This window comes from Tenrec ecaudatus, chromosome 14 (genome assembly GCF_050624435.1).
Source record: "Tenrec ecaudatus isolate mTenEca1 chromosome 14, mTenEca1.hap1, whole genome shotgun sequence".
NCBI classification, from domain to species: Eukaryota; Metazoa; Chordata; class Mammalia; order Afrosoricida; family Tenrecidae; genus Tenrec; species Tenrec ecaudatus.
Genome location: NC_134543.1, coordinates 91,902,769 through 91,926,615, shown reverse-complemented (window position 1 = coordinate 91,926,615; position 23,847 = coordinate 91,902,769). Strand labels below are relative to the sequence as shown.

The following is a 23,847-nucleotide window of genomic DNA, read 5'->3' as shown; positions in this document are numbered from 1 at the left end:
TACATTGTGATACTGCTGGAGAAACAGGCTAATTCACCGTTACAGTTGAAACTTTTAGCATTTCTATTTCATTAATAGATAACCCAAATAGGCAAGGAAAAATTTAAGGATATAGAAAGTTTGAAGTCCTCTACCAGCCAAGTTATCCTCCTCACTATTTATAAAATGCTCAGTTGATCGATAAAAAAATTCAGCATCTTTGCAGGAATGCATGGACCATTCATCAAGATAGATCCTGTTGTGGACCATAAAACAAGTCATGTATTATTAAATAGAACACAGAACAATTACAGTAAAACTGTTTAAATCTGAAAATCCTCCACCTTTGGGGGAATTAATCAACATATTTCAAATGAAGTTAGTCAAAGAGAAAGTAACAAGAGAATTAGACTATTTGTATTGAATAAAAATAAAACTTCGATGCATCAAAATTGTTAAGACCCATTATTTACGCGCCCATGATATATTAGGTAGAGAAAAGTACAGTAAGAGAAGGTATACTAGTAGTAACCAGAGGCTGGGGACTTGGGGAAAGACTGAAAAGCAGATGTGGGACAGACAGCAAGCTCTGTCATGATCTGGAGGGGCCACACAAATGTGTTGCATAAATGTAGAGGTAGTTCCATGCCTGGGCACACTGACCAAAATGAAGCATATATTACACTTAAAATTGGTGAATTTTATCCAAAAGCTGATCTTTAAAATGAAAAATAAAAATACTATGGCTAGGATAAAATTTTCCCATGGGTAAGAACTGGCTCATAGTTGGCAATGGATCACCTTGAATTGATGCCAATATCCCTGAGGGAGGTCCAACTGTTTGTTAACTAAGGTATATTTTTATTCTATTTTAAACTTTATTTAACTGTTAAATGGGCATTATTTGGAAGCATAATTAATTATCTGAATAGCTAATCTATCACTTGGTCCCAGCTGAACATATTCTGATCAGGATGCATATTTCACTGTTATCAAAACCCTAAGTCCACTGGATATGTATCACATGACCATGCTCCGCTCCTTTATTTCTCTCATAGCAGAGGTCCATGGAAAATTAGAATGCGTAATTAAAGAACAAGTTAATTAAAACCGCTGGCTAAAAAAATTAGATTAGATAAAGAATTTTGTTCTAGCATTATCTTTTAATTCCATTTTTCCACAATTTTTTTCCAAACCATTTTATTAGTAGCTAATCTAGACATCATACCATTCCGTAGTTCAGTCACATCAAGCCGTGCTGTATAACTGTTACCAAATACTCCTTCTTGAACTCCTTGATATCAGCTCCCCCATATCTCCCAACCCCCCCCCCCATAATAACCCCCAGGAACCCTTATTCTAGTTGTAATCTCCATGGTTCATCTATCCTGGGCTTCATATACTGAAAAATATGGAAAAACACATAATAAAGACTCACAAATCCAACCTACAATGACAAAATACAACAGACATGAACCCCAATCTGAAAAACAAAAAGCAGAAAACATTGAAACCCAGATCAATCTCAAAGTATATCAGAGTGGAGATCAAGTGACAAGGTCTTAACTGTTCTATCATCTAATCTACTGTAGTCGTCTGCAGTACTCCCCGTCTGACAGCCAGGTTCACCCCACCCCTCGATGATGGCTAGATGGAAAATCCCCACAGGATTATTTTCTGTCCAGATCCTGCAAAGTATTGTGGGCTTCCGTTGTCATCCAGAGCCTTCTGCATACCAGCCACCAGCCTCGCACAATTTAAGCTCTGATACCATTCACTCCTTCAGATTTGGAGTATGTGATTTACAATCCTTGGATTGCAGCTATGGGTGTGCTCCTTCCATGTGGACTTAGTTGGCATCTCATTTAGACAGCTGCTTGTTGGGAGACAAGCATTTAACACCCAGATGCTATTTTGTCTGATAGCCAGGCACCATCTAATTTCTTCACCACATTTTGCTATAGCATTTATATCTTCCGTGTTTTCTTCATAAAGGTGTGTTCTGAGCAGGGCCTTGTAAGAACTGATCATTCTTAGATTGGTGCTAGGATTAAGTATGAGCTCCAAATCCATTCCCGAGTCTATTTTTTTATCTTCCTCTGGCTCGTTTTATAGATATCCTTGTTAATTAATGGTAAAGAATCTTATCAATCATTTCCCTGCAGGATAAGGACCCTCTGTTAATAGTGTCACTGATTAGCACGGCATACTAATTATCAAACTACTATTGAGAGAGGGAGTCATTGAATAAGTGTAAGCTAGCTATATATTTACAGTACCTGGATTATTCACTTGTACAAAATAAATCTTTATGTGACTGGATGTGATTTGCAAAAACAGTGGGAGTCGATTGTCAGGCAAAACTTACAATAATATTCACTGACCATGTCAGACACAGGTCTGCCAGAATAATTCATATCTTAACACAGCAAGTGAGGCATTGAAGTAGAAAGGAAATGTTGGTCCACCATATTCTTGGCATAATGGTCTTCTGCTTCTTCATGCACCATATAATTTTAGTCCCAAGTCCTCAGGTTATAGGTGTGTTTAAGGCAGGGTCTAATTCACCCTCCACAAACTTATTGAAGCTCCATCATATTTTACAAAATTTGTGTATGTGTTGCCTAACCAGGTTGTCACATGCTTGAATTTAAATTGATGCCACTCAAAGGAAAATGACATTAATTTATAAGTTATAGTTGTAATACAAAATAAATGTGTATATTTTGAGGTTGTTATAGTATACTGGAACTCCACCACATGTTAGTAAGTTATAGTTTGTCCTTAAACATGACCCCATTACAAACCTCCCAGAAGTCAGAATAAGGTTACTGCTTTTACTGGCCTAATTTTATACATTGCTGGAACCCCCAACCAAGCATTATGTCTTTTTCAAAGGCCTGGTCTCACCTGATATGTCCAAGGTATGTGACTTCCAAGGAGCAGGGCCTCCAAGGCAGGTTCGTTGGTCTTCTGGCAGTGCGTGCTATTTTCAGTGTGCTTTGCCAACCCTGGAATTCAGAGGTGTCCGTTTTTCTCCCATAGCCTTTATTTCTTGTGCCAACTTTCACATGCACATGAAGCGACTGGAAATACCGCATAGCATGGGTTGTGCACCCCTTAGTCCTAAAGATCACACTGTTGAGATTAGCCCATGGGATCATTCTACTATGACCTAGGGACACTGTGAGTTGAAATTAACTCAAAAGTTATTGGTTTGGATGTTGATTATCAGTCAAATTAATGTCATAACATTTGTCCTACTAAACATTCACTACTAAAATAGAACTGAATATGTGAAAGCCTTTGAAATATGTAATAGACTACATGTATTTGTTATTATTATTATTGCTAGGCACTATCATTATTACTCATGACAGGTGTAGTTGGAAGTGACTTTTGATAGGCTAAAATGCATGTTGAAGAAAACCTGGTGGAGTACATGAGTAAGTGCTTCACTCCTACCTGAAAGGTTAGTGGTTCCACCCCACGCATTGGCTCCATGGGGGAAAGGCCTGGAGATTGGCTTCTTTGAAAATTACAGCCAGGAAAACCTGATGGGGGTTTTCTCCTCTTCCACGGGATCATGATGAGGGTAATGGATGCTGCAACCCAACACCCACAGGGCCCGCAAATAAGTAAGATAAGCGGCAAAGCTTTTGCATCTTTAAGTTGTTTCATTTTCTTGATTGGCTAAGAGAATCTTAGGTTTTGTGGGACTGCTGCATCAGAACTCCACCCCACCTGTCTTTCTTCACCTTTAAGAATCCCTGTGTGTCTCTCACTCAGCAGATGGAGTTACAGGCCAGGAAATGAAAGCCTATGGTGTCCACTGGGATTGTAAGTAGGGACGTTTTTTGACAAGCTAGTCAGTCAGTATGTAAAATGTGACTCAGTACTGAGACTCTCGATGTCCTGTACCGCACTTGTCAGTTCTCTTATTTTAAAATTTACTTTGTTGAAGATAGAGCCATATGTTTTAGGAAACTGGAGCCTACAGATTATTTCAAAATAACCATAATTTTAGCATATTTTCAAATGCTTAATCTGAAAGATGCAGGACATGCATTCTTAGTTGGCATTGATGATGAGCTACACTTAAGCAACTAAAAATAAAATTCTAATGGTTAGTGCACAAAGCTGACTTCATAAGGTCTTAAAGAGCAAATACCAACTAGAATTTTAGGTAGTAATTAAATTGAAAAATCATAGATTTTATTTCATTATACTATTGATTTGTTTTGGGTTACAGGATTTTAAAAATATCTTAGAATAAATTTCACACCTGCCTCTGGCAAGAGTGGTTAGGTATAAAAAAATTCAATGGCGCCTGTGTATTCTGGGGCCATTCAGCTGTGCTTCAGTAATTGAAAGTTGTTTAACATACCAGGTGGCACACAAGTTAAGGTACAGGTTACCTCCTGTTAGGTACACTTAAAACCAAGTAATATGACTGCATTAACAAATAATAGACCCCAATCAGGAATCGTTAACTCAAGCAACGGGATGCAGCTGTTAGGTCTGCGTCTCCAATGTATCCTCCTTAGCTGGTCTTGAACGAGCCCCAGCCCTTTGTTTCCATTCATTCTATTCGCTTCCTCTAGAAAGGTTTGAGATTGCTTGTACAACATATGTTGGAACAAGTAAGTATCGTTTTCTTAAATGATGTCCCATTGAATTCCATTTGCATACATTTTTCCAAATCAACAAGATTAGCTTCTCTCCAAAACTCCAATCTGCGTTAAAGAATTCATAACTTACTCCTTCACTGCACAGCACAGCTGTGTCCCTTCTCTCACCAGCTCCTGGGTTCCAGCCCAGGGAGACACGGTTTGGCCTTTGCCACTTGTAGCTCATAAAAGAGCACACCAATATACAATCAAGATAAAAGCACTAACCTGGAAACAGATTTTTTTAAATTACAGAATTCTCTTTAATATTGAATTCTGTTGATATTTAGAATGTTAGTTCCTTATCATTTAGCAGGGAAACGTCTGTAATACAAAGATACCAGAATTTGTGTGGTGCAACGGGGCTTTCAAAAGAAGGGAAGCTAAAACAAATGTGCACTTAATAAGTCAGCACCCACAGGCTGGGTGGCCTCCATCCACATGTCCCATCTTTCTTTCTTTTCCTTGTCCTTTTGCAGCTGTAAGCACTCGTTTGAGTGAGCACTTGAATGACGTGCTGATTGAATCTGACCAAGAGGTTTATGGATCATCAGTCTATCGATAAGAGTCAGAATCCTGGTTTATATCGATTTATTAGAACTAGGAACTATATAGGACAAAGGTAACATTAGTAGAGGTGAATGTAAACAATTCTGAATATCAGTCTCAAAAACTAATTCTTAATACAAAATGGGTGGATATAGCTAAACATTAGCACTTATAGAAACCTCAAAACTTAACTGGAGAGCAAATGTTTTGAGAATGATGACGGCAATGAATGTACAGGTGTGCTTTACACAATTGATGTGTGTGTATTGTGATAAGAGTTGTATAAGCCCCTAATAAAATTATTTTTTTAAAAAATAAAGTCTTCCTAGCAAAAAAAAAAAAAGGAGCCCAAAAAATATATTTGCAGGATCGACACAGGGAATGATCCTCCGGTGGTCTCCCTGTGAGCATAATTGAGGGATGAGGACAGCCTGGTTACTAGAGGGAAAATTGGAGAGACCACGGTTGTAGATAAAAATGATAAATCTGACTGTCTTGATGGTCAAAACCTTGTCATTTGTTCTCCCTCTTGATACACTTTTTGCCTGATCTAGTTTTTATTATTTTCTGTGAGTTTTATTCTTCATATTGGGGTTTATCTCCTGTGTTTTGTCATTTGAGGGAGCCTTCTTGAGTCTTGTTATGTGTTTGTCTGTGGTTTTTGGTGTATGAACCCCGGATAGGTGAGTCCTCAGCTAGATGACAGCTAGAATAAGAGTTCCGGAGGGCTATGGCAGGAGAGGCAGGAGGGGGATAATGGGGAGCTGATGTCAAGGATTTTAAGAAGGAAGAAAATGTTATGAAGCTGAATGTGGTAGCAATTGCACAACACAGCTTAATATGATTAAACCAAAGAATATGGAATGTATGGTATGATGTCTGGATTAGCTCCGAATAAGATTTGGGAATAAAATGTCTTCAGTATTCTATGGCTTCAGATGAATATGGGCCATTGGTACATTGTGGCTACCAGCGAGGCACATGAGGTTGGAGTCGCATCCAGAGGGAATGGAGGCAGCTGTGTTTTGGTGTAGCTACCTTAGTTTACGAAGAGCACAGTTACGATGATTTCAGAAATAGCAAGATAAATAATTTAATCTCAAGTGTGGTCAAAAGCTGTTCATAGAAATAGCCCTAAAAATGAAAATAGTGTTGTATCAGTAGCAGAGAACTACAGAACGTGTTATGATAAATGTCCATCTCATTTGCATGTGTTCCACCTGTGCGGAGCAGAAAGTGCTTCTCTAAACATAAAGACAAGATTGCATGAAAGTGGAACATGGAAACAGCAGTAACTCAGAGTGGGCCAAGTATCCAGGACAATTGAGGGACAAGAAACAACGTCATTGGAAAGCAACTTAAAGCCTCTATATATTTAGCTTGAAGAAAAAATAGATTACTGGGTCAAGAAGAATGGGGATTTTTACAATAATCCACAAGATTTGAAAGGCCATCGCTAAGTTCCATGGCACCAGAGGGCAATTCTAAGAGCAGCTGACTGACATGTAGTGAAACAGATCTTGGTTTGGTAGCAGATGTTACTAATGTTTAGAACTCTCAGAGAGAGGCAGACAGGAGTGTTCTGGCCTTGCTGAATTTGTTCAAGACCTCACTAAAGCTTTCATCCTTTCCTTGTACTATCCTGCTCCTTCAAGATTGCATTAAAGCTAATCCGAGATTGTAGAATTAGTTGGTCTAGCTATCTACTGAGTTTGCATGTGGCGGCAAAATTCTGTCTTCCCATCGTATCTTTCTAGGTCAAAGATTTGGATATTATGTCACTGACAAAAAGGGGAAATTTTAGAGAAAGTTTTAGAAATGGTTGGATCAAGAGCCAAATGAAAGAGGGCTTCAAAAGAGTTAGTGGAAAAGTAGAATTAAAAGACTCTGGAAGTTTTCCATAGAAATGATTGCAGCCCCCATCGTATACACTCTTGTCAGATGCCATCAAGTCAGGTCCGACTCTGAGTGACTCCGTGAGCGGTCCTCACAGTTGTTATGTTTGAGCCTATCCTTGTGTCAAGGGTCTCCCTGTTTTTTGATGCCCCTGTATTTAAAAGAGCATGGTGTCCTTTCCCAGGGATTGGTCTCACTTGATAATATGTCCAAAGTCCGTGTGGCCAAGTCACACCATGTTTGCTTCTGAGGACCGTTCTGACTGTACTTATACCAAGAAGCTCACTATCAGCAACCGCTTTGAAGGAGCCAGCTCTTACTCAATCAAGTACATTGAAAACCGTCTCCCTTCTTTACTGCTGGTTCATGTTCATGAAGGAGTGGTGCGGTGACGGAGCACAGGGGTAAGACCTTCACGCTCAGTTGTGGCTTTCAGGTTTCATTTGAATGGTGAAACTGGTCACATGCTCTGCCCTTGACTGTTGATCTCTCATTTCCCTCTAATGTGAGTGTTCCTTTTTTCTTGTCCTGTTACACTGCATCTTGTCCGCAGAAATCTATCCATCTATCTATCTATTTATTTGATGATTTAATTCCAAGGTGATCCATACTTTTGGAAGAGGTTCAGAAAGCAAAGAGAAATGCTCTCTCTGAAACTTTGTTTTCATTACTTAGCAAGTTTTGCAATTAATGACCGAAGTTTCTCTCGTGGCCTCTCCTCCCAAAGACGATGCTTATTTATTTTCCCCAGTAGTCACATGTGACCTTGTTAAAAGCGTCATGTAATTCCCAAATAAATTACATTTACTGGTTTACTTCTATCTAGTATTTTATTGACATTTCCAGATAAGTTTAATAGGATGGAGAGGAACGGTGTTCTCTTTATAGACTCAGTGGGTGATTTGACCTTCTAAGGTTAACCTTATCCTGATGGTGAAGGGAGCGATTCTTAATTGGACTCTATCAGTTTCCCCATTATCACCAAGAGAACCTCTGGTCTAAAATTCTGTAAATCTTCATTTGATTTTTTTCCCTTTCCTAAAGAAAAGCTTCATATTAGCAAATTTTCAATATTTGGAAACCGTTGTTGGTTTTCCAGATACATTGCACACCCTCCTCTGTAGATCAGCCATTTCACACTTTATTTCCTTCAGAAACTCTCAGATGAATACCATCTGGTCATGGTAATTTATTGCCGTGGAATTTCTCAAGTTGCTCTATTATTTCCTCCTAGGAGATTGCTCGCTGCTACTGCCCCACTGATTTCCTCAGAACGTGCCCTTGGAATAGTCAGTTCCCACTGTCAGGTACAGGAAAGGTCATTCCAGACTAGAACCAAAGTCAAGTGCTTTGCAGCTTCCTAGGCTCCTCCTTGCCTGCTGAGGAGCCGCCCCACCATTAGTCAAGTCACTGAGGTAGGCTGGGCAGTCCTCAGGTTACCTTTTGCCTTTTTTGTTTTCCAAATTCACCCTTCCCTGATAGTTAATTCAGAGGAAGAAGGGGGGAAAAATGCCTAAATTGCTCAAAGATGTTCTGGATACTTTCAGCGTGTCCATAAATGTCTCTATAGAACTGTTTCTCGTTTTTTACTGTTGTTGTTTTTACCACCCACAGAATTCTTTTTCCTGTCATTTGACCTTTGAGATAATGCATAATGCAGCGCATACCTTCTGTAGCCACTGCCCTGCTCTGTCTTTGAAGCAGCCTGGGTGCTTTTAAAGCAATGCGCTTGCCTCTTCTCTTGGAGAGCTGAGGTTTTTGTTGTTGTTTTTTTCCGAGTCCCGTTTGTTGGTGTTAATGTCAAGAGTTGTCTGCAGTCATTAGAACATGAGCTTGAATTGTGCGGCCTTCTCAATTGCCAAGCTTCACACACACACACACACACACAAACTCACCTCTGGTCAGTTCTGTGTGTTCCATTCATCTGCTTCCTCATTTATATCTGCTCCAAAAATCAAGAGAAGAGGCATGAATGGTTGCTTCTGCTCACTGTGCTCCTCTGTCACTCATCTGGCTAATAATGGACAGAATTAAAATAATGTACTGCACTTGCTTTCATAGGCAAGAGAGCTGAGCAGCAAAGGTTAAAAGTAATTTGCATTATTCTCTCATAGTCTAAAATGAAACTCTTTTTTTACACCTGAACTTTGTTTGAATAATTATTTTGTTTTAAAAAATGTTCACTTAATGCGCTCTCACGGGGCCCTGGTGGTGTCGTTGGGAAGCTTCAGCTGCAAGCTGAAATGTCAGTTCAAACCCACCAGCCACCCCACAGGAGAAGGTGACAGCTTTGAAACACCCTGTGGGGTGACCGACTCTGCCCTCTAGGGTCCTGTAACTCAGAATCCACTGTCAGGCAGCGGGTTTTGGGGGTTTGGGTAATGTGTTTTCAAGTATCCCAAATTGTGATTAGATTCTATATCTAATCACAAATGCTTTCTAGTACATTTGTGGTACAAAATACTTTAGCATAAGATTTTTAAACATAACACAAATCTTGAAACATCGGACGCCAAGGCATATTCAATTTGTAAAATATGCCATAAATTTCTCGATCGCCATTTTTTATTTAAGAAAAAAATGAGGTCTAAATATCAAATCCTGGAAAGATATGATAAAATCCTAAATTTCAAATACAAATCTGGTCAGCCACACAGCTGCTGTCTGGGCAGAATAGTCTTTTGTTCAAGCTGTGAAGGGGAGAAACGCCGTGTAAGGCAGAGTAAATAAATGCTGATTCTGTTCATTTTATTGTTGGCATGTCTCTTCCTTCTCTTGGTAGAGCATCTTCTAAAACTGGATTAGATCTGTAACTAATTGATGCTGATGTGAATGTGTTCTTTGAATTTTTGAATAAGGTTTTTAGTTCATCTAAAACATGGATTATCTTCTAAGAAATATGTATTGCATTATAATTCTAAAACCTTTCTACCTTCATCTCAACCAAGAACCCCAATTCCTTCTCTTCTTTAAAAGTAAAAAAATATACATAACATGCAGTATTCACAAATAAATGAAACAGGATCCTATTTTAACCCATATTACAAAAGGCAAAACTCTATAAAAATATTTACAGCTGTGTCAGGCAGCATACACTCAGACAATTTTCATGATACTGTCCAATAATTAATTGAAAACTCCTTCTGAAAAGTAAGTTTACAGAATCCTCTTCTTGTCTAGTTAGTGGTCAGGGAGCTCTGGTGGCTGCTGGGCTGTTAATTGCCCGGTTGACAATTCAAACTCACCAGCCCCTCCACAGTCGGAAAATAAGACTCTCCACTTCAGTAAAGATTTTCCTTTGCAAAATGCTGTATAGGGTTGCTATGAGTTGAAATGAATTCGTTGGCAGTGGTAGAGTAAGTGGATTGTTTAATGTGACTCCTCTAGCCAAAGCCTCTAATTCCCACCAAAGACTTTTTCCTTCAAGGGTCTGGTAAGCAGGTAGGGGAAGATACCAGTAGGATTAGCCTGTGAGTGATTGTGAGCAGGAGTCCCTGGAGTGCCATCTTGCTGCTAAAGGGAAAGCCACCTGAGAAGCAGGAGGAAGGATCTCATTCCCAGCAAGAGTCCAGGGCGGAGTGCATCCTCTGGCCCCTAGCAGATCCCTGTGCAGTGAACCTCCAGGATCTGGACGACAGCTGTAACTTCAGGGGAGCAGCAGCAGCAGAACTAGGAGCCGGAAATGCAATCTAGTGGTGGACTTCCCAGCCCAGGGAGCAAGTAAAGCCGAGTGTGTCTGTGCAGGAGGCTGGCTTGTGGAGTGGGGTGCCTCAGGTACCTAATTGGGGAAGTTGGGCTTGCAGACCCTCAGAAGTATAGCTGAATGTCATCAGGCTGAGGCTTACTGCAGCAGGTGTCCCTGGGCATTTAATCCAGGGAGCTGGGTTTGCTGACTCATGAATCTTGCGCTGAATGCCTTCCAGTTGAGACTTATACCAGATTGGTATGCCCCTTTGGGCATTTATTAGCAGGCCTGAAAGAACTGTGTAACATGTCCTGATAAACAACCCTACCCTGAACGCTTCTCACTGGCATGATCACTTGTCAACTTCCTTAGTAAACCCTTTAATCACGAATAATGTCTGTGTGTTCCGTGTAGCCATTGCAACGGATATTAGAACCCAGGGAGGTTCAAAGAGCAGATGTATTAAGACCATGCTGCAGTGGGTTTGGCCCCTGCTTTTATTTAACAGACTCTTTCGGGAATACATTGTCTAAGAAGCTCTTAATATGCAGTATTATTCCCTATTTGTCATGGCTGGGAAAAGCGGTGTTCTTGTGTTGGCTGGAGGCTCCGCAGCATGTATTCAAGCCGCTGGAAGAACAGGACTGCAGTCGGCATTCGATCTTGTCCTCTGACCGATGCCCTCTCATAGGCCCTGTTGTCCTGGTTGTTGTGGCAGTAGTACATTTTTATAGCTTCCCAGCCACTGAGCTAAGTCTCACACAGAGTCTATATATGATGAAAACCCACTGCCATCAAGTCAATGCCAACACATAGCAACCCTATAGGACAGAGTAGAGCTGCCCTGACTGTAACTGTCCAAGACTGTAAATCCTTACAGGAGTAGGGCACCTCATCTCCCCACTGAGCGGGTGGTGATTGTCAACTGCTTCCTACACCACCAGGGCAGCTCTCGTACTATGAAAGCCGCCTCGATAAAAAGTAGAGTTAAATATGCTTGGAAGGCAGTGGATGATGCATTTGCCCTTGATTTCTAACCTGAAAGTGGATTAATCAAACCAGATCTTTGCAGTCTGCTTCCATGAAGGTGGTGATGGCCGTTCCGTTCATGCCCACAAATCAATTGCAATTCATTCTGATCCCATAGGACGGAGGAGAAGGGCCTCGTGGTTTTCTCTCTCTCGAGGGGTAGCTGAGTGAGTTTGAACTCACAACCTTATGGTTAACAGTCAGGTAGTTAGCCAGTTGCTCCTTTCCCTTAGCTTTCAGCTAAGAACACCCTGTGGAGATTTTCTACTCTTTAACACATGTGGCGACCATAAGGTGGAACCAACTTGACAACCAAACTAGAAGTCTACTTGATAACCTTTGCTAACGAGTACAGATAGAGAGGGGGATGTCTTTTAACCAGTCTCCACACGGTCAGAAGCAGAATATGTTTTAGAAATGTAAAAGACAAAACTCACTATAATGAAGTGCTTGGACAAACGCTTTCTGAATTTGTGTATTACATTAATTAATATCAAAATGCAAGTTTAATTTGCACAAATATGCCAGGGGCTTGAAAATTCATGGAAAATATTTAATTTACATATAACAAAATTTTCCCATGAAATCTTGAAGCCCTCTTGTACCTAATTCAAGGTCAATGTAAACTTATAGATAAGCGATATGTGTCACCAACAAGTTCAAAAGTACAAATGTCCTGTCTCAGCCACAGAGACTGTGAGGTTTGGTCTAGGGCTGCAATGATGAGGGCATCATAATGTGCACTGGTGAGTGTTGAAGTCTGGAAAGCACCAAAGGGGGCGAGGGATGGCCCCAAATGCACCCCCTTGGGGATAAACTAACTTAAACTACTGCATAATCAGGGAAATTAAGAGAGTTGATGTATACCAAATACAACTGCATAAGCAAGACCTCCCATTATAACAGGATTCTGCAGGTAAGTCAACGTCCCCTGTGCTAGTCCGGGTTGACTAGAGAAATTAATCCAGGGAGACTCCTGTGTGTCTTAGAAAGGGCTTCATCTAAAAGAGCAGATGTATATGGAGAAAACATCCCAGCCCAGTCCAGATGGAGTCCATAAGTCCGATATTAGCCCATGTGCCCGATATTAATGTATAAATTCCTCTCCAGACTCACGCAACACATGCAATGACACCAAATGCAGGAAGATCACAGGCCAGTGGGTGGAAAGTCTTGTGCATCCAGTGACAGTAGGAGCATCTCCATGCTGGCAGGGGTCTCCACGTGGCTCCTCCAGCTCCAGGACTAGTGTAGCTCCATGTGTCTTGTCATCAAGGAGACAAAGCAGAGACTCTGTCTGTATCCGGCCTCGGTGAGCTATTTATCTTCGTGGTGCCTACAAATGAGGTCATCAAGCTGCGACCTGATTGACTGGCTAGGCTCCACCCCTTCTCAAGTTGACAGAAGTGGGGAGAAGAAGACAAGTGAAGAAAGGGGGCCCAGCACCGGTGCAGTCCGTGGGGCATTTGGCAAGTTGCACCCTCTCTTACTTCCAGCTGTAACATGTAATCAGGATTCTCCCAGAGCCTCCAGTATTTCTGTTACCAGCCAGTTCCTCGTTCACGAGAGAAAATCCTAGCACAATCTGCCCACTTTTCAATCCTGATATTTTCTTCCTTAGTGATCTTTTCAATGCAGTTTGACATAGGAAAAGGGAGAAAAGCACACAATTAGAAGATGCCTTTCCCGGAATTACAATGGAAAAAATTTTAAATAGAAAGTGAACCAACCAACTTTGCATATTGAACAACTTACTCTGATGACAGTGCCCTTTAAATCTTGGTATTTCTCAAAAATACCGATTTCAACTCACAGCTTCTATTTCAGTAGTAGTATCTGCAACCTTTACCTCTTTACTGGGCTTTAACCTGATATACTTAATTGCCAATTGGCTCTATCTTCTCCAGTGATTCACAAGGACCCCACACATACCTAAGATTGCCTTCGCCCTTTGCCTTTTCTCTCAGTCTCTTTTGTTCTATTGTTACACATCTGAATTTTCCCAAAGCCAAGAAGTCTGAAAAGCATCTTTTCCCTTTCTGCTATTCTCCAAACCTAGTTCATAACCAGTCTGTTTTTTATATACAGATCATTTTATTGGCGGCTCTTACAGCTCTTATAATAACCCATACATTTTTGTATCAAGCACATTTGTACATATGTTGCCATCATCATTTTCAGAACATTTTCTTTCTACTTGAGCCCGGGGTATCAGCTCATCTTTGTTCCCTCCCTCCCCTCTCACCTTTGATAAAGTATAAATTATTATTTTCATATCTTACACTATCTACTCTCACCCTTCACCCACGTTTCTGTTGTTCTTCCCTTTTGGGGGTGGGGGGTTGTTGAACGTTGTGATCAGTTCCCCCTTTCTCCCTCTTCTTCCCCCACCTTCATGTATCGCTACTCCTGTTATTGTACTTGAGGGGTTTATCTGGCCTGGATTCCGTGTGTCGAGAACTCTTATCTGTACCAGAGTGCATGCTCTGGTCTAGCTGGATTTATAAAGTAGAACTGGGGTCATGATAATGGGGGAGGAAGGATTAGAGAACTAGAGGAACTGAAGTACTAAAGAACACCCTTGCTGTACTGCACCCTGGCTGGCTCATCCCTCTCCTGTGACCCTTCTGTGAGGGGATGTCCAATTGACTGCAGATGGGCTTTGGAACAGTCTTATATAACCTTTCTACCACATGCTATTTTCAAATTCTCTTCGTGTCTTCCCATCCCACCATTACCTTTTCTAAGGGATCCCTCTCACCTGGGCTACTGCAGTGATCTCTTTACTCACCTTATTACTGTTGACCTTGCTCACCTCCAAGAAGCCCAACTGCCACGTTTAGATCTTTCTCAAAGGCAACTTTGATCATTCATTCCTCTGTTGAGGAATTCCTTGTCTCCACAGTGACCCTATTTTGAAGTATAAACCCCTTAAAATAGAACTCAAGACCCCCATAGGATCTGGCCTTTGTCCATTTTTCAGTCTCAGGCTTCACCTCTTCTAAGATCTATACTCATGTAGAGCATCTTTCCAGTACTCGTTGTATTGAAAATTAATACTAAGAAAGATGCTTCTAAAATAAATATTTTAAATCTTCCTTTAGGAAAAGAAATCTCTATTCTTCATGTGCCTTTCACTATTTCATTTTTAAATGGTGGAACAGTATTTTCAAAGCGAGAGAAGAGACCACACGAGCTATCACCAGCAGGTATTGATTGTCTTTAACTGTTAACTATACTTAATATGGTTTATTGATTATCCATTTCATACATGCCCTAGATCTTAAAAGTTAATTCATAAAGCATCTGAGTCTATTTAATATTACCTATACTCAGTAAAATATTAATATACAGATTTCAGGAAGAAGCTGCCTACTTTTATAAATCCTTATTCTATTTCTATGGTGGGTGTGGATTTAGTGGTCTAAGTAAAGCAATAGAAGATCTGGAATTTAATGTAAGTTCTACAGATAGTTACTTTCAACTATGTGAATTCATTTTTACTGTAGAGATCACTTAATTCTTATTTTTTAATTTTTAACATAAATTTTGTCCTCTTGTTACTAAAATGCTGACTTAAAGAATAATGATAGGTTTAAGTTGGCATCTGGGAACAAATATGAGTTACATTAGTAAATAAAACTTAATTTAAAATGGAATCTACTCATTCCTGTTGCCAGGGAACCTGTTAGTAATAGAAAACAATGAACAGGCGTGGCTTTGTTTTTTTATTCTTATTATACATTACTACATTTGAAGATACCTAAGGTACTTAGTTTTGTCTGCAATGGATTTATCAAGAATTATAGGCAGACTAGAAATTGCTTCTCAAGGTGATTATACCTTTTGTAATATCACCTACTGATTTTACAATGAAAGTCTAGACTAAAAAAGTTGATATAATAGTACAATTCATTTTACCTGACTGTGTTAGAAATAGCATTATCAAACATTTGTGATATTTTGCTCATCATATATTGGACTGCCATGAAGAAATAAACCTCCACTTGCTTTCATGACAGTAGATAATAAATTGACTGATATAATTCAGTTGAGAAGTTGAAAAATGCCTTGAAAATAATGGGGCATAACATTGTAGGGTTAACATTTATTCATAGATGATGCAATTAAATATAACAGGCATTAACTTCAAGGTCAGTCAGTAAAGTAATAAAATTGAATATTTTAATTGAATTGTAATTGCTTCCCATTGATACATGCAAGTAAAGTAAAATAGATGTCAGCTCTGCAAATTATGGTCCTTCCTCCTAATTAATTTCTTAATTCTGCATGGAGTTATCTAGTGCCTAGGTCTTGTTGTGGGTTTATTCATCCACTCAGCTTCCATCAAGGAATGTCTATAAGACATAATTAAATGGTTAGGTGTCCAGATTTACAGTAATTTTTTTCCTGTACTTCCAGACTGGCTTGCTAGTGATATAAAGTAATTTATACAAATATTTGAGTTAGCTCTAATGTAAATATAACATCATCCTGGGTCCTATGGATTATAATCATCAGCTTTATTTATATTGATAGTTCTCAATATTGATATTTATATCAATAGTAATAAGTGTTACCATCTCCGTGATTATAAAGGTTTTCATAGGGGAAATAGATACCATTGAGACTCTCATTCCACAGTTGACTGGCTCGAGGAGAAAATTGAGCTGACTATTAGGGTTTGGGTATAGCACAATTTATGCCTATTCATGGTTCAGGCGTCACTAGAAAGAGATGCCTACATTGAATAAAGACCAAAAATAAACATCTTTCTCAGTGTAGATAAAATAAAGCTATGAGATAGTGTTAAATCATATTTAAAAAGCCCAGGAACCATTGTGGCTTTTTCATAGGCTTTTCCTAGCCCCTCAAAGTGCTTTAATATAGTGTAGTTTTATATTAAATGGTAATGATGGTATTACAAACATTAGAAGGGAGATTTTCAAATTATATTAAATCTAGATGCCAGCAGTTATTGAAAGAAAAAGAAAATTGTGCACATTGAACTGGCTACATTAAATGATTACTGTTTAAAAATTTGGCAAGAAAATGGAAATCTAAGATAGATTTTAGAACACTGAGGTATTATGTATTCGTATACTTTAAATGAGTGTGTAATAGAAGCCTTTGAGAGCAAATGTATTGGCATATTAGGATCATTCTTGATTATGTTAGGAATAAGTGGATTCTTCTTATTGGTAAAAAAAGTAAATTAAACCTGGATATTATTTATGTTTTCTAAACTTTATGTGAAATTTTAACTCAAGCATATCTCATTATCTTATCTGTTTCATTTGAAGCCTGTAAAATGTAAACTTTTTAAAAGGTTCAACAATAAATATATCTTATGCTAATCTGTTCCTGACCTTCCATTCGCAATTACGAAGGATCGTGCATGTCAGAATCCTCCGGGAAGGTCATCTAATTAGAAAATCCCCGAACCAAAATATGTGCAATCAAAGGACTAAAGTGTAAAAAGTTTCATAATTATAGATTAGCATTTTCCTTTTCATGTTAAAGTGATCTGTTTTCCTAGTTCATTTGAAAATAATTTTAATAATTGTCTTAGTCCATAAGATAAATTAAGTATTATAAAGTCTGTACACACAATACTAATATATTTCTAAATAAGGAACCTTGTGACAAAATAGGTGGAAGTACAAGAAATTAAGTATTCAAAAATTCACTGTATTTATAAAAATCAATTACCAATAGTTTTAATTTGTATGTCATTTATTATTATATGAAATCATTAATATTCTAAGCATTCAAAAATTTCTTAAGATTTCAGATATATTATATATCATATAATTCATATCAGGTGGTGTGGTCACGGAAAACTCCATATCCAAATATAGTCTGGGGTGTCATGAGCAATTTTCCCACCACATCCCTGACTAATATCACCTGTGTGTGATCATCTCAGTCTATTTGGAAGAGATATCAGAAATCAAGGTGGCTTTTTTTTTTTATTTTAACAATTTATTAGGGGCTCATACAATTCTTATCACAGTTCATACATATACATACATCAATTGTATAAAGCACATCTGTACAGTCTTTGCCCTAATCATTTTTTTCTCCTCTTTTCTTTTTTTACATTTTATTAGGGACTCATACAACTCTTATCACCATCCATACATATACATACATCAATTGTATAAAGCACATCCATACATTCCCTGCCCCAATCATTCTCAAGGCATTTGCTCTCCACTTAAGCCGCTTGCATCAGGTCCTCTTTTTTTTTTCCCCTCCCTCCCCTTCCCCCCCTCCCTCATGTGCCCTTGGTAATTTCTACCTCGTTATTTTGTCATATCTTGCCCTACCCGGAGTCTCCCTTCCCCCCTTCTCTGCTGTCCCTCTCCCAGGGAAGAGGTCACATGTGGATCCTTGTAATCAGTTCCCCCTTTCCAACCCACTCACCCTCCACTCTCCCAGCATCGTCCCTCACACCCTTGGTCCTGAAGGTATCATCCACCCTGGATTCCCTGTACCTCCAGCCCTCATACAAGGTGGCTTTAAGCCTTTGCTGTCTCAAAAACTGTGATTTGAATTACTAGGGAACTCTGGAGCTTATCCAAGAAAATACAAGGCAGTCTGAAATGCATGTCATATGGCCAGTGATCATGAGTTCCCAATGACTTTGTCTACAAGGCAGAAACACTGAAGTAAAAGTAGACTGCAGATTGAGAGAATAACAGCAAAGCATGAAGGGGAAATGACAGGAGTAATAATTATCATCAAGTATAAAAACAAAAAGCAAATTCACCGCCATCCTTTCATGACGCATAGCCATTCTGACTCATAGTGACCCTGTAGGAGAGAGTAGACCCACTCCTTGGGTTTCCTAGGCTGAAAATATCTATGTGAGCAGAAAACCTCGTCTTTCTCCCCTGGAGCATGTGGTGGATTTAACTCCGTTCCTTGTGATTAGTCGCCTAACTCATAACCCACTATGTCATCAGGGCTCCTCTAGTTACATCTAAGACTTAGAATTTATTCGATATTATACTGGTTTGAAGTAGAACATACATTCAAAGCACACATAGGATACTATGTTGATTCCATAGTATAAATACATGGATTTGACGGGGGAAAAGAATTATAGTCTCTTTAAATTGTAGCATTACCAGATAAGAAGTTCCTAAGTTATTAATTATGTCAAAGTATAACATTATATAATTATAAAGTATAACCTTAAATAAATTTAAAATATTACAAAGTTATTCCCTTCTCAGATCCTGTCATTTTCAGCGTTCTGTATGTCTATTGAAGTCATCGGTTGCATCGTGTGTTCATTCTTCAGTTGCATTCAAAGAGCCCAGAAGCCACCGTGACTTTTTCGTAGGCTTTTCGTGGCCTGTGAAGGGCTTTGATGTAGTGTGGCTCCAAATAAAATGGTAGTGATGGCGTTACAAACATCAGGAGGGAGATTTTAAAATTATATTTGATCTAGATGCTAGGGGTCATTTGAAGAAAGAGAAAACTGCGCATTGAATGGTCTGCATTGTTGTATTAAATGATTACTATTTGAAAATAGAATGGTTATCTAAGATAGATTTTAAATTGTTGAGATATTATATATCATATAATTCATGTAAGATATTGTAGTCGTGTACCATATATATCCAAGTATAAGCCAACCCAAATATCAGCTGAGAATCCTAATTTTACCACAAAAGCTATTAAAAATGTGCTGAAAAACTCTACTTGTACATGAATATCTACAGTAAGTGATACATGTTTATATAGCACTTATGTGTTGCTGCCAGTGAGTTGGGTGAAATGTGTATAGCATCCTATCCAGAAATCATGATAGCTTACCCCACCCTCACTACACTTGATGCAGACCCTTCACCAAGCCTATTAAACCCCGCATGTGCAGTTGATTTCATTACTGACAAAGAGAAAAGAAACAGGGAACTTTTATTTTAACTATTTTATAGTTTTAGAATAAATTTCAACTATGGTTAAATAGTCTGTCCTCATGAATCAGAGTTTACACTAAGATCACTACCGAGAATAGTATCAAAGGCGGAAGTACAGTACAGTCAATTGCAGGCAGCACAATAGACATTTACACATATGGAAACGCAGGGGCAGCAGTGGCAGATGTGGCAGGAGAGAAGGCATTTCAAAATCAGACCCAGTTATCCAGAAATTAGAAGGAAATTGGCATAGTACATTCTATGGTAGCTGAAAGCGAATTTGAGAGTGATCAAGGATTTAAGTGTGAACAGCAAAGTTTGAGAACTTTGAAAAGAAAATATAGAAGACCAACGTTATTGCTTTGAGGCAGGAAAGAATTTATTACCAAGAGAAAAATAATAGTAAAGAATAATCTTCACTAATATAAAACGTAAAACTTACATTTATTTAAAACTTGTACCACTACCATCAGCACCTCCCCACCTATGCAGACAGGGCAATATGGTGGAGTGACATTTCTTAATACAGTTCTTCTACCCAAGTCTCTGTAACTCCCACCAAAGGATTAGGTTGGACTATGCAAATGGGGCGCAGGTAACACTGAGAGAGGAGGTTGGTCCGTTTTCATTATCACCCCTTAGCCGAAAAGGACAAGCCATATTTGAAGCAAGAGTGAAGAAGAGAAAAACGTGAGGGCCGTGGGAGAGCCCTTTCAAGATCTCCATGTGAAGTGCCAGAGACTACAGTGACCAGATGCATCAAGGTCGAAGGTGAAATGGAGACTCTGAGGAGCTGGCCAAGGCTATGGGGTCCCTTCTTCTTGTCTGGACCCAAAGTCTAGAACTGCAGACCTGGGCCCTGGAGACAAAAGCCGAGGGGCCATGTGGCAGAGAGGCTAAGAACAAGAGAAAGACTTCCCTGCTGGCTGTGGAGACCAATGACAATAGTATCTTTACTGTTGGCTGATCCTGACATGTCGTTACCTAGCAACTACCTTAATACACCCCTTTAAATGGTGAGTATTGTCTGTGAGCCATTTTTGCAGATAAGGCCCTGATCAGGGAAGATATTTTCAATAGTACTAAGTATTGCTGTCCAGGATATAGCATATCATTAAATGAGCTAAAATACATTCAAATTAATCTAATGATATTGATAAGCAATTCACATATATGAAAACCTAAATGAAATGGCAAGAAAATATGGTGGGGGCAGTTCACTTTCTGTCATTGATAACCAAAGAAGTAGAAATTGAAACAAATATGCAAAATAGTGCCCCCGTGGGTCAGATTAGCAAAGATTTAAAAATCTGAAGGCACTAAGTTCTTTTCACAATATGTGATATGGGAATTCTAATTTAGAAATCAGGAACCTCTGATTTCAAAGTCGGGACTAATATTAGCATTTTAGCAAGAAATTTGTAAAAGTTTGTGGCAGTTGCTTGGCAATAGCTAATAAGGGAGAAGGCAAATAGTATTGCTCCCAGGGGCCCCGTCTACACGCACACGGGTTCATTCCATATTTCAGCATGTCTCTCCGGTCAGTGGTGGGCTACACAGATTCTCTTAGTAATATACTTTTCTTAGTGTCATCCTTAAAAAAAAAATATATATATATATATATAGCCAGAAAGGGAGGTGATAAGCAATTTTGAGTTCAGGGCCAATATCGAATTTTTAACACAGTCTTAGTAAGCATCTTTCTAAATCACTGAAGCTTTGCAACTAGTATGCAGGAATGATGCTCCGCAAGACAATTTTTAGATGGATTGGATGTCCTAAGGAAGAATTGATGTGGTAGTTACATAACGATATGTAGCATTGTAGGCATGGAGTCTAGGCTGTCAATCAGGTCACAGCCTGATGGTGACTCCTTGTGGGAGTGGCCTTCTCATAAGGAGAGACCTGGGAATCTCTCTCTCTCTCTCTCTCTCTCTCTCTCTCTCTCTCTCTGTCTCTCTCTCTCTCTCTCTCTCTCTCTCTCTCTCTCGCTCTGCCTTCACCTTCCTGCTGGTGAGCCACACTGAGACCTGCGCCAGCCCTGTGATCCTTCCACCGCAAGACTGTGATGTTCCTCCATTCTTCTTCATTGTGTGTGCTTTTGTGAGTCTGAAGAAGGATTTACAGATAGCGTTGGATTTATGGTCTAGTATCGGACGTATGGACTTGAGTTGAACTAGGCTGGGATGTTTTCCTGATATATAATGACCTCTTGATATAAATAAAGCTCTTTCTTCCACACATATGAGTATCTCTGGATTTCTGGGTCTAGTCTAACTGACCTAACACTGTTAATAAGACCTAAAAAGATAAATTTAACATGAATAGTGTTCTCAGAAGATAAATAGTGAATGTTTGTTGGCACGCCAAACAGCTAATCTTGCTAAAATTTCTTAAAGACACGTGGGCTTACTATGGTAAATGTGAAGGAAATGGAAAATGTCATTGGTGCGATAAAGGCCAGGAAAGTGTGCGTCATGAGAATGCACCTGCTCATTCCTCTAGAGCAGTAAGGGCTATTCTGTGAGACTTTCCTTGGGAAACCTTCTCCCGTCTACTCTAAAGTCATGCTATTCACCTTCAGACTTCTTTTTGTTCCCCAGACTTAAAGAGCATTGCAGAGAGCATGATGTGAGTCCCTCGAGGTTACCACACCTACTGTCTTGTTGTGATTTACATGGAAGAACACAGAACTCCCTGGGAAGCAATGAAGGGTGCAAACTATGCCTCCAGAATGTATGCATCTAAACGGGGGTGCTATCAGGAAATAATAACTTCACATTTGATTTTATTTATTTTTGTGTGTGTGTGTGTGTGTGTGTGTGAGAGAAAGAGAGAGAGAGAGAGGGAGAGAGAGAGGAGAGATGCATTGATTGGGGTAGATATTTGTGGGATTCGGTGTCTGTGGTGTTTTATTTCTTACAGAGAGACTGTGAGGCAAAGCTGGCCAGGTGCTAATGCTGGGTGGTGATTACATGGTGTTTGTTCTGAAGGGTCTTGTTCAGTGTTAAAGATTGAATTCCAAAGTGGTTGACAAGAGTAGAAGAATTGGACAGAGTCTAAGAATATCCGTGTATATATTCACTTAGTCAATTGAAATGTTAATTTCATTGAATATAACATGAGAAAGAGATTAGCATAGGAGAATTTGAATCATATAGTCTCTCCAACTGTACTAATGGAAATTGTTTTGCCTAAAGTTTGATCCACTTTGATATGCACAGATAGGGAAGCTTTGAATCTTCACTTGCTTTTTATTATTCTGATTTATTATAACAGCGAGTTACCAAAAAAGGCAGCCAACCGGAAGTAGAAACCTAGTATTTAGGCTGTGTCGTTCCTAAGCTGAATATTTAAACCAATAACAAGTAAAAGTAACTTCATATGAGGCTAAACTAATTCACCTATATGACTGAAAATATCCAAAATGAACTTATTCATTTCTTAGTATCTTTGGCATCTCCCCCTTCCCACTATCCCACCCCACCAGTAATTAGTCTGGGCATGTAGGAAGAGTTCTTAGGACCATACATCTGTCTGTCCGTACCCCATGACCTACATATACTATAATATTATATGGATTTAATATAATTATCAGAAGTTATACATATTCCCTTGGCACAATAAAGATATTTCAAGACTGTCTCTATCTTTAGTTGGAAAACACATTGATATCAGCACAATGGCCTTTCCAAATGAAATGTCATTTAATTCGATAATACAATTATTTCTTTGCCATATGCTACTATTAAGTGAGTTAATTGTGTGAGAATCACAGTCTACTTCCCTTAAACTTTCCACTTTTATTCACTAAGACATTTCAACTTTAGATAACATAGGAATAAACTGTAAAATAACAATACTTTTTAAAGTAAAGTTTTAAATTTCACATCCCTGAAATGATGCTTCTCTATTTTTCCTAATTCTAATCAGAATTTAAGGAGAGCAAACTGAAATAATGTATGTATGCTGGAGACAGCGCAGCTGAAATGAATCTTATTTTGCAGGAGCAAGAAAATCAGTGTAATTAACAAAGTACAATTTACTTTAGGATTGAAGCAATTGAAAATACACACACATTGGTTTCCTAGGTGAGGAGGGAGCA

General features: G+C 39.0%; 1 protein-coding gene across 2 annotated transcripts in view; it reads left to right on the top strand.

Annotated features, from left to right (window-relative positions):
- The window catches only part of DPH6 (diphthamine biosynthesis 6), a 179,076-nt gene that overhangs the window by 127,120 nt on the left and 28,109 nt on the right, over positions 1-23,847 (top strand). The window lies entirely within an intron of this gene.